The sequence below is a fragment of the Diaphorina citri genome, unplaced genomic scaffold (assembly GCF_000475195.1).
Source record: "Diaphorina citri unplaced genomic scaffold, Diaci psyllid genome assembly version 1.1 scaffold180, whole genome shotgun sequence".
Classification (NCBI taxonomy): domain Eukaryota; kingdom Metazoa; phylum Arthropoda; class Insecta; order Hemiptera; family Psyllidae; genus Diaphorina; species Diaphorina citri.
The window spans coordinates 16,241-26,008 of record NW_007377617.1 but is presented as its reverse complement, the minus strand read 5'-3'; the positions used below and the strand labels follow the sequence as shown (position 1 = coordinate 26,008).

Sequence of the window (9,768 nt, the reverse complement as noted above, 5' to 3'; positions counted from 1 at the left end):
TTGTTGTTGTTGTTGTTGTTGTTGTTGTTGTTCTTGTTGTTGTTGTTCTTGTTGTTGTTGTTGTTGTTGTTGTTGTTGTTGTTGTTGTTGTTGTTGTTGTTGTTGTTGTTCTTGTTCTTGTTGTTGGTTGTTGTTGTTATTATTGTTGTTGTAGGTAATAGGTATATATATCTTTTGTATGGGTGAATGCTTGTAAGTGTATGCTGAGTGAAAACAATGAATAAGTAAGTTGTAAATTGTAAAAGTGATAGTGTTACTACATAGGTTCCATGGATATCTTACTGGATTCCAAACAATCCCAATGATATTTCTTTTTATTTAGACACTACACACACGCTTAGACTGTCTGACGGTCTGAGCGAGTGTGGCTGGCCTTACCAACATTTTGTCCAGCTGGACTGTTACATGTTATTGGACACCCGTAGCTGGCCTGGGTGCAAGCCAATCATTAGCCACTATCTGTATCGTAACAATCATAATTGGTTTTGATTGTTTTGATAGTTTCATTGAATTGCGGATTCAATTACAGAACGTACTTTCAATTGTTCGCTGGGAATTCTTATGTGTCAATAACATAGGTACATAATACCTCTAAGACGTTAAACAGAAATAACTGCATATATCATTGATACCTACATACTCAATAATACCGATGAACAAATATCTGACTTTATACCGAGTGTAACAAAAAGCAACGAAGACGATTCTCCTAGAATTTCCAGGAGCGTTAACTAGGCTGGCGGAGACTTCTTTGAACCACCCAGAACGCAAGGTATTGATATTATTGATGACTTTTATGAGCAACACACCAATGTTGATTATTGTTCTTCTGCAAGTGATGAGTAATGTTGGTAATATAAAGCGTCTCATAAACTAGCAATGAGGCAACATGATGATCTTTGCTATGAACACGAATGTACATCTAATCAAATCTAAATCATGATTTATTTGTGGTGAAGCTGAGAGCTTCTTCACAATTTTGGTCGATCACAGCATTACTAAGAGCCTCCTTTACTATTTCTGACATATGTATTATCTATAATGTAGGGTTAACCCGGCTCAGACTTGCACTTATGTAGATTTGCATTTATGTCTTGCACTTATGTTAGAGAAATGTGGGTTTCATAAGTCTTGCAGGAAAGGTCCTTGTCTCTGGGTGTCGCATGTAAGAAATGCACGACTGTAGTTATGTCCACAAGCTTTGTAGCAATATGGTTTCAGTAAATACTTACATACCTTGGAGCTCAGAGATGAAGGATATTGGCATACGAATAAATGACACACAACTAACAGGCAATTACTTTGATGCCATTGTTAATGGCCATGCTGACTAGCAATGCTGAAGAACTCATGCATTTTATACGATAAATAGAAACAACAAGAACTGCAAGAAGAGTAGAACAAGTTAAATGGAAAAGTAGGAAATTGAAAGCTATGCCACAGAGGTGGGCAAGATGGATGCTATGCAATAAGACAATAGATGGAATCACAGGGATATAATATCAGCGAAAAACACAACAGTGACGAAAAGAGAGAAAAAAGTTAGACTTTGGAAGATTAGGGACAGCATACATCCAGAAAACGCACTGGAAGAAGGAAGACATTAAATCTGAAATTTGAAGAAGAATTATAATTATTTGATTTTATTATGTTTCAGTAGAGATTCAGTTTGTTCAGGTGTACACAGGCAAAACGTTACAACTGTCCACAGAGTCGACGGCCGTCAATCGATGTGGATCGACGGTCGATCGACTATATGTTTGGACACACGTATACACTATATGCAAGACACCACAAATAGAAAAGAATGCGAAAAAAATGAGATTCATAAGTTTAGAGATAAGAGAAGGGTAAAATTCTACAAATCGGCATTGCAATTAGAATGTAATGATATTTCAACATGATTAAATAGAACAGGAAGGGTAAGCTCAAAACTGAATAAATAAAGAACAGTTTTTGCTGATTATTTGACTTTGAACAAGCTTTTGACTCTGTACAACAGCCGGCTGTGAATCAATTCGATTTATCTTGAGAGTGTCAGACTTTGAAACATCGTTGGATTCATTGATTTGTACTTACCTCCACAAAAGTCGTCAATTTAAACTCTAGACTCAATAAAAGAGTTTAAATTTCTGCGAAGAGTAAAACAGGGCGAACTGATTTTTCCAAACTGCTGTTTTCTGAGGGGTCTGAGAATGACTTGATTTGTGTCCAGTATGTTTTGGTGACTGGAGGGTTAATATGCGTGTGACACAGTGTGATTGTCGACTTCCTGTCTTTTTAGATCTTGATATTTCCCAGGAGTTGTTGGTTATGCCATCTTTTGCGTGTCCAATATCGATTTCTTCTCTTGTGCCTGTGACCAAGTGTGTTTTGGTGACTGAATGTTTAATGGCGGGCTCAATGTTATTTATTATGTTAAGGCGGTCTCTTCCTGATCCCTGGGCTTAATGTTACTCGAATGCTCTGATTAAAGCGTTGAATTCTTCTTTCGTGCCCCGTGTTCTGTATTGATGGTAAAAGGGTTGAATTACTTTTTTATGGCTTTTCAAAGATATTTTATGCTTCCTACAGTATCGTCTACTGTCATCATAAGTGGTTCTTTCTTGGTACACCCATTATATCTACCTTTATTACTTAGTTTACAAGAGATTAGCAATATTTATTAGGTATATTCTTCGAGCTCTTGAGAACTGAACCCTAGGTTGTCCATTCCGGAATCTGTGCTGCGAACTGAAATGAGGGTTAACGTTTTAGATATCGAACGGAAAAGATGAGTTCCCCACGCTATGCTATGATTTTGAAGAACTAGGAAGTAAAAGGTCTCGCTGAAAATTTCAGCATTTGCAACAGCTTAACTCCATACACAAAAAGCCCACTCTGATGAGGCTTAGGTGTAGGGACAACAGCCCCCCAAAAAAAGGGTAAAATTCTACAAATCGGCATTGCAATTAGAATGTAATGATATTTCAACATGATTAAATAGAACAGGAAGGGTAAGCTCAAAATTGAATAAATAAAGAACAGTTTTTGCTGATTATTTGACTTTGAACAAGCTTTTGACTCTGTACAGCAGCCGGCTGTGAATCAATTCGATATATCTTGAGAGTGTCAGACTTTGAACATCAGTACAACAGCCGGCTGTGAATCAATTCGATTTATCTTGAGAGTGTCAGACTTTGAAACATCGTTGGATTCATTGATTTGTACTTACCTCCACAAAAGTCGACAATTTAAACTCTAGACTCAATAAAAGAGTTTAAATTTCTGCGAAGGGTAAAACAGGGCGAACTGATTTTTCCAAACCGCTGTTTTCCCCCAGCTTAGATTCTTAGATATGAACTCGGTACTGGATCCAGATAAGTTTTGAAAGATGTTTTAAAGAGCTGGTTTTCAGTGAAGAGCTGGTTTTGAGTGTTGAAAAACACACAATTGTAGTTTTAGTTTATTTTCCCTGTATTTGACTTTAAGAGATAAGTAGGCAGATACCTACCTACCTAGATAATTTATTACCTCACACCTCACAGTCAACTGTAAGAACACTCAATATTCGATGACTTCGCATTTAGTTGGTCTGTTTTCAAGTATCCCCAGCTATCTAATAATAACGTAATAACCTTAATACCTATGATACCTTATTGACAACAGCTTTAACGCAGTACCTACAAGGTATGCAGTATTCACTAGTAATTACTTATTATTGGATAATGCGATATGATAGGCAATAACAAAAACAATAGCGGTGCAGTTTTCAGCATTTCCAAGGGAATGAATGTGCATGATTGTGTAAAATTGCAAATCGATATATTCTATTCATTGTATTGCCTAAGACATAAGAACTTCAAAGATACCTAAGAATAAAAACTATAGTTCTTAGTAAGAAATTCAAAGATCATGATATACCTATGCACTTTTCTTTACATCACTTAAGTACCAAAGATTTACATCATTCAAGCACCAAAGATGATCGTGATTTTCAATACGAGAAAGATATTATCGGCTTAAGTGGCCGAGTGATAACGTCTTTGCTTCTTGTGAAGGTCAGGGGTTCGAAAATGAAAAGTTGAAATTCACTTCGTTCCTTCATCAAGATTTGAGCTTTACTAAATAATTGAACACAAACTTGATCCTGAAAAAATCTGCGACGCGGTGTATTTAAGGCGCCAGCCTAAAATGGGACTAAGAGCTTCTGAGAAGAATCCTTTTGGGTTATTATGGGATCCTGAGGTAAAAATTTTAACAAGTTAAGACTCGGCCCAAATAGGAACTGAGGCCTTCTAAGAAGAAGAGAGAAAAGGAATTTGGGATATAGGGATTGGAGATACAGGATACTGAGGTTAAAATTCTCCTAAATACCAAACACTAATGATAAGGTCCAAGGTAATCAACGAAGTCTAACCCAACAAAGGAGGACGTAGATATTAAGGAGCGCCTCAAAAGTCTAAACTCTAAACCAACAAAGGAAGGCTAATAAAGGAGCGTCTAAGCGCCACAAAACGATGATAAACACAACAACAAAAACAACAACACCAACAACGGAAAACACAATATTGAAAGGAATCCCTTTAGTTCACCGAATCACCGATTCTACACTCCTTAGAATTGTGGACCAACAGACAGGAAGAAAGACAAAAGATGAAGGTGCTTCTGCTAACCGCTAACGACCCAAAAGTCCCAAAAGAATCAAAAGATACCTTGACAACAGTGAGTGGGCCCCGCAACATCCAGTCACGGAGTTAATCATTTGCTTGATACAAATTTCTTGACCCCGCCGGGAATCGAACCCGGGTCTCGTGCAAGGTGAGTGCAGTGACCACTACGCCATGGGAGCTGACACTTATGTGGATATGATTCAGGTATAGCCCCAAGGAGAGTGGCTAAACCCATATCCTATAACGTGATCTGGGTTTACCCATTTGTAGTGAAACTCTGAGGGTGAATTTCACTAATACTTTTTCAGTCCATAGAACACTTAGACGGCTTGTTAAGCGAACAGCCTGTTCAGTTCAATTTGATTTGTATAAGCTGTTAAGCGAACAGCCTGTTCAGTTCAATTTGATCTGTATAAGCTTAACAGGGCTGTTAGGCTAACAGTCTGTTAGGGACTAAAAAGAAGTTTTGTGAAACCCATCATGAGAACCTTTGAATATCCTTTAAACAATTCATGTTTGCATCATGCCTATCAGGTGAGTCACTACTCGGATCTGCAGATAAATCATCAGCAGATCCCGTACCTCCCTCCATGAAAAGACCCCTTTGTTATCTCATGGGTTAACCCGGCTCAGACATCATCAGCAGATCCCGTACCTCCATGAAGAGACCCCTTTGTTATCTCATGGGTTAACCCGGCTCAGACATCATCAGCAGATCCCGTACCTCCATGAAGAGACCCCTTTGTGAATAACTGCATATCATTGATACCTACATACTCAATAATACCGATGAACAAATATCTGACTTTATACCGAGTGTAACAAAAAGCAACGAGGACGATTCTCCTAGACTTTCCAGGAGCGTTAACGAGGCTGGTGACCCTTAGGCCAGCCACTCACTATCAGGTAGACCTGATCAGATGTACCTGTCAGGTCTACTTGATACTGAGTGGTAGTCGAAAGCAATGGGACAGGTACATACCGAAGTCCGTTCATACTAACCCACCCCAAGTCCGTTGTTGGGTCTGGGTTCTAGGAACCGTTAGCTCCTCAGTTTATAGCAGTCATTCAGCATTTAGATTGTAATTTGACTAGGATCATCTAAAGGTCCGTTCCCACTTGTCGTTCGTAGACAAATCGTGTCGTGTGTAGTGGGAACACCCTCATTTAAATTACATTGCCTAAAGAACATTCGAGATCGAAGGAACGGAACGAGATCGAGAGGAAGGAAGAAATTCGGAATGAAGGAATCCCTTTAGTTCACCGAATCACCGATTCTACACTCCTTAGAATTGTGGACCAACAGACAGGAAGAAAGACAAAAGATTAAGGTGTTTCTGCTAACCGCTAACGACCCAAAAGAATCAAAAAATACCTTGGCAACAGAATGTTAGACAAGATACCCGAAAATACCTTTGTGACAAATGCGTAGACGAATAATAAACACATTTACATGTTTACAACTCGTTTGTCTCGTTAAGAAAATATTTTGGTGAGGACCCTTAGGCCAGCCACTCACTATCAGGTAGACCTGATCAGATGTACCTGTCAGGTCTACTTGATACTGAGTGGTAGTCGAAAGCAACGGGACAGGTACATACCGAAGTCCGTTCATACTAACCCACCCCAAGTCCGTTGTTGGGTCTGGGTTCTAGGAATCGTTAGCTCCTCAGTTTATAGCATTCATTCAGCATTTAGATTGTAATTTGACTAGGATCATCTAAAGGCCCGTTCCCACTTGTCGTTCGTAGACAAATCATATAGTGTGTAGTGGGAACACCCTCATTTAAATTACATTGCCTAAAGAACATTAGGAGAAAAATCGGATGAAACTCACAAGTGGGAACGGGCCTTAACAATGTTCCTTCTTCAACAAAATCTCCTGGCGGATTTGAACTCAACACAGCTGACTGCCCCAAAGTCCGTCAATGCTCACTCACCTTCACCAGAATCATTGAGGGCAACCGTATCCGCGGACCAATTGGCATCCTGCGCCGTTGACGTATCGTTCTCCATGCTCGGCGTTGCTTAACCGAGGTGACCTGATAGAGTGGTTAGGTCAATCGGAAGTCCCTTTCTGTGTCAGGCCATGATGTGAGGGGTCCCGGGAACTAGGAGAGGTGAGGTCGGCTGCCTGAAATCAGAAAACAAATGGGGTACGTGAGTAAAACTCTCTAAGATGGTTGCCCGTCCTCATCCCTTCACTTCAAGAGGAATTCTAGGAAAAGGTAATTCAATGACCAGAGGGGAATTCCTTAGAGGTACCTACCTATCTACATATATCTAGTTACTAGTACCTACCCAGTTGTAGTGGAATAACTTGAATAAGTGACATTACTTTAATGACACTTTTACTTTCTATTATTACTTGAAGGAATTACTATCGGATCGATTGCAAGAAATATCGACATTATCTGACGAAAAATTGCAACAATCAGGATTTAACTTCAAAAGAAAACTTACCGAAATTATGGAGAACAGGACAGACTGCTGCTGATGAATATTTTACTGTTTGTTACTGACCTGAAACCATAAAAAGATGGAAAAACATTAGATACCTAAAGCAGCAATCAAGCAAGTAATAGAAAATAGATTGATTGAGTTTCATTTTATTTTCACAAGGGCAATCATGAAGGGGAAAGTGGCAAGTATTTTGAGGACATCGTACCAGACTCCATCATGACTTTTCCCCCAAGACTGCCCAAGAGGTTAGACAGAGGGACGAGGTCATATCGTCCCGAATTTGAAGAGAGAAGGAGGGCATGATAGGAGAAAGCCAGCCGTTCCGAGAACAAACCTTGGCTGTTTATAAAGTTCACCTCAGGCGGGAATTGAATCCGCGACCTAGCGCTTACAAGGCAGACGCACTACCCTTCAAGCTGACTAGGCTGGATTGTAAAGTTGTAAATGTTTTATAGTAAACTACCTTACCAACCTCAGTGGTGCAGTGGTTAGGGTGGTGGACTTCGGATCTGGAGGTTGGTGGTTCGAGTCCAAGTCAAGTCAAAAAATTTAGCGTAGTGCATTAAGCGGGGAACGACATTTGTGACAAGCATTTATGCCTAACACAATTAAAATTCCTTTAGTAAACTATACCTTATTTACAATAGGTAAGGAATTGAATCCGCGACCTAGCGCTTACAAGGCAGACGCACTACCCTTCAAGCCGACTAGGCTGGGTTGTAAAGTTGTAAATGTTTTATAGTAAACTACCTACCTTATTTACAATACTTCCAATTCTAAGCATTCTAGCACAATACCCACAAGATAGCATAGAATTCAAGTAACAGATAGCTTAGCTCATGTTCAATAATAGGAACACCGATTCACCGATCTCCTGAACGGATAATGTTCGTTCTCGGAACGGCAGGCTTTCTAATATCCTCTCTTCCTTCTATCTTCGATTTCGGGACGATAAGACCATAGCAGTTACAGTTCCCTCTGTCAAACCTCTTGAAAAAAAACAGCTGACTGTAAAGAATATTGGATAAAACATTATTAACTAATAACTCTTGTAAATAAAACATTAATAGACAACAAATTAGAGGTTGAGGTGGAGAAGACAAAAAAACTAGTCATTCTCGGTAATCTCAGTCCAAATACCAAAGATTCAGACCGCAATGATGTCATTCAAAGAATTACGGGGATTACGTTTACTACTATGGACCAAGGTGTAGTCTGGACTCTGGTATTAAGTCATATTAGTTCCTCAGCATAACTTGGACATACAGGGTGTTGAGTCTTCAAAAGAGGTAACTTCGATATACCGGGTGGCATGTTACCTTGTCAAAGTTTAAAGCCCATTACCACAAACACTACTTTGCCATCGTTTAGACTGCTCTTAGATACTCGACAACCTCTTTTGAATTGGGTCCTATGATTGATCTTCAAAGAACTGGGTTCTAAGATACACCTCGACAATAATTTTTTCTTCTCTCTGTCTATCTTTTCTTCGATATACTTCATATCCTTGCAGTAAAGGGATCATTAGTTCCTCAGCATAACTTGGACATACAGGGTGTTGAGTCTTCAAAATAGGTAACTTCGATATACCGGGTGGCATGTTACCTTGTCAAAGTTTAAAGCCCATTACCACAAACACTATAATTTTGCCATCGTTTAGACTGCTCTTAGATACTCGACAACCTCTTTTGGATTGGGTCCTATGATTGATCTTCAAAGAACTGGGTTCTAACATACACCTCGACAATATTTTTTTCTTCTCTCTGTCTATCTTTTCTTCGATATACTTCATATCCTTTTCAGTCTCATTCTGGCAGGATAAACAAGGTATATTCTACATCTGTTTAGTCCGTAATAGTTCTCAAATTTTGATGGCATTTGGTACACACTTTCAGCACAGAAAAGGGCATTTGCTGCTTAAAGCAAAATTTCCCTTTATGATGAGGACTTAGGGGTATCCGCCTATGACCCTCTTCCGGAGAACAATCAAATAAATAGTTTTTTAGGAGAGGAATTGTGACGTGTGTGTGGGTGTAAGCCACCACCCTTGATAGAGTAATATTCATAAAAATTGAATAAATAATGTTCAATTTGTTTTGTATGCTATGATGAAAATTAAAAATAAGGAGACCCATAAAAGGTCATCAAGCCACACACGACACCCGTACCATAAGAGCAAAAACGGATTGCACCAAAAGACAGCCCAAAAAGGGTCAGTCCAAAAAGAGGTGGAACAGCCCATTCTATTCTATTCTATTATGGGACTGGTTGCTCCTCTCCCAAGAGAGTATGCAATTAACACTGCGACCTCTGTAGAACAGCCCATAAATGGCTACAAAAATAAAGTCAGTCTAATCTTTGATCTTGAACTAGTAACGTTACTCTATTTTTTTCTCAAAATTAAACAGATGAAAACTGGAAATTGCATCGTCTTCATTGAACCCCCACTGAGATTTCTCCCCATCTCCCTCTTCACATCTCCCCCACTGAGATTTCTCCCCATCTCCCTCTTCACATCTCCCCCACTGAGATTTCTTCACATCTCCCCCACTGGTTAGGTTTAACCCTTTATTCGTCTTCGGAAAGTCCTTGGTTCGAGTCTCGCTGCACTTTGCTTCCCCTTTTTTGTTCCGTCAGTCACCCGACCAGATAT

General features: G+C 39.4%; 1 long non-coding RNA gene across 1 annotated transcript; it reads right to left on the bottom strand.

Annotated features, from left to right (window-relative positions):
• Positions 1–2,675: 2,675 nt before the first annotated feature.
• Positions 2,676–7,178, bottom strand: LOC113465906. Its single transcript, XR_003390488.1, has 3 exons — positions 7,116–7,178; positions 6,593–6,786; positions 2,676–2,733 (listed from the first exon to the last, which is right to left on the bottom strand). It is a non-coding gene; the product is annotated as an uncharacterized LOC113465906 (long non-coding RNA).
• Between the last annotated feature and the right edge of the window lie 2,590 nt (positions 7,179–9,768).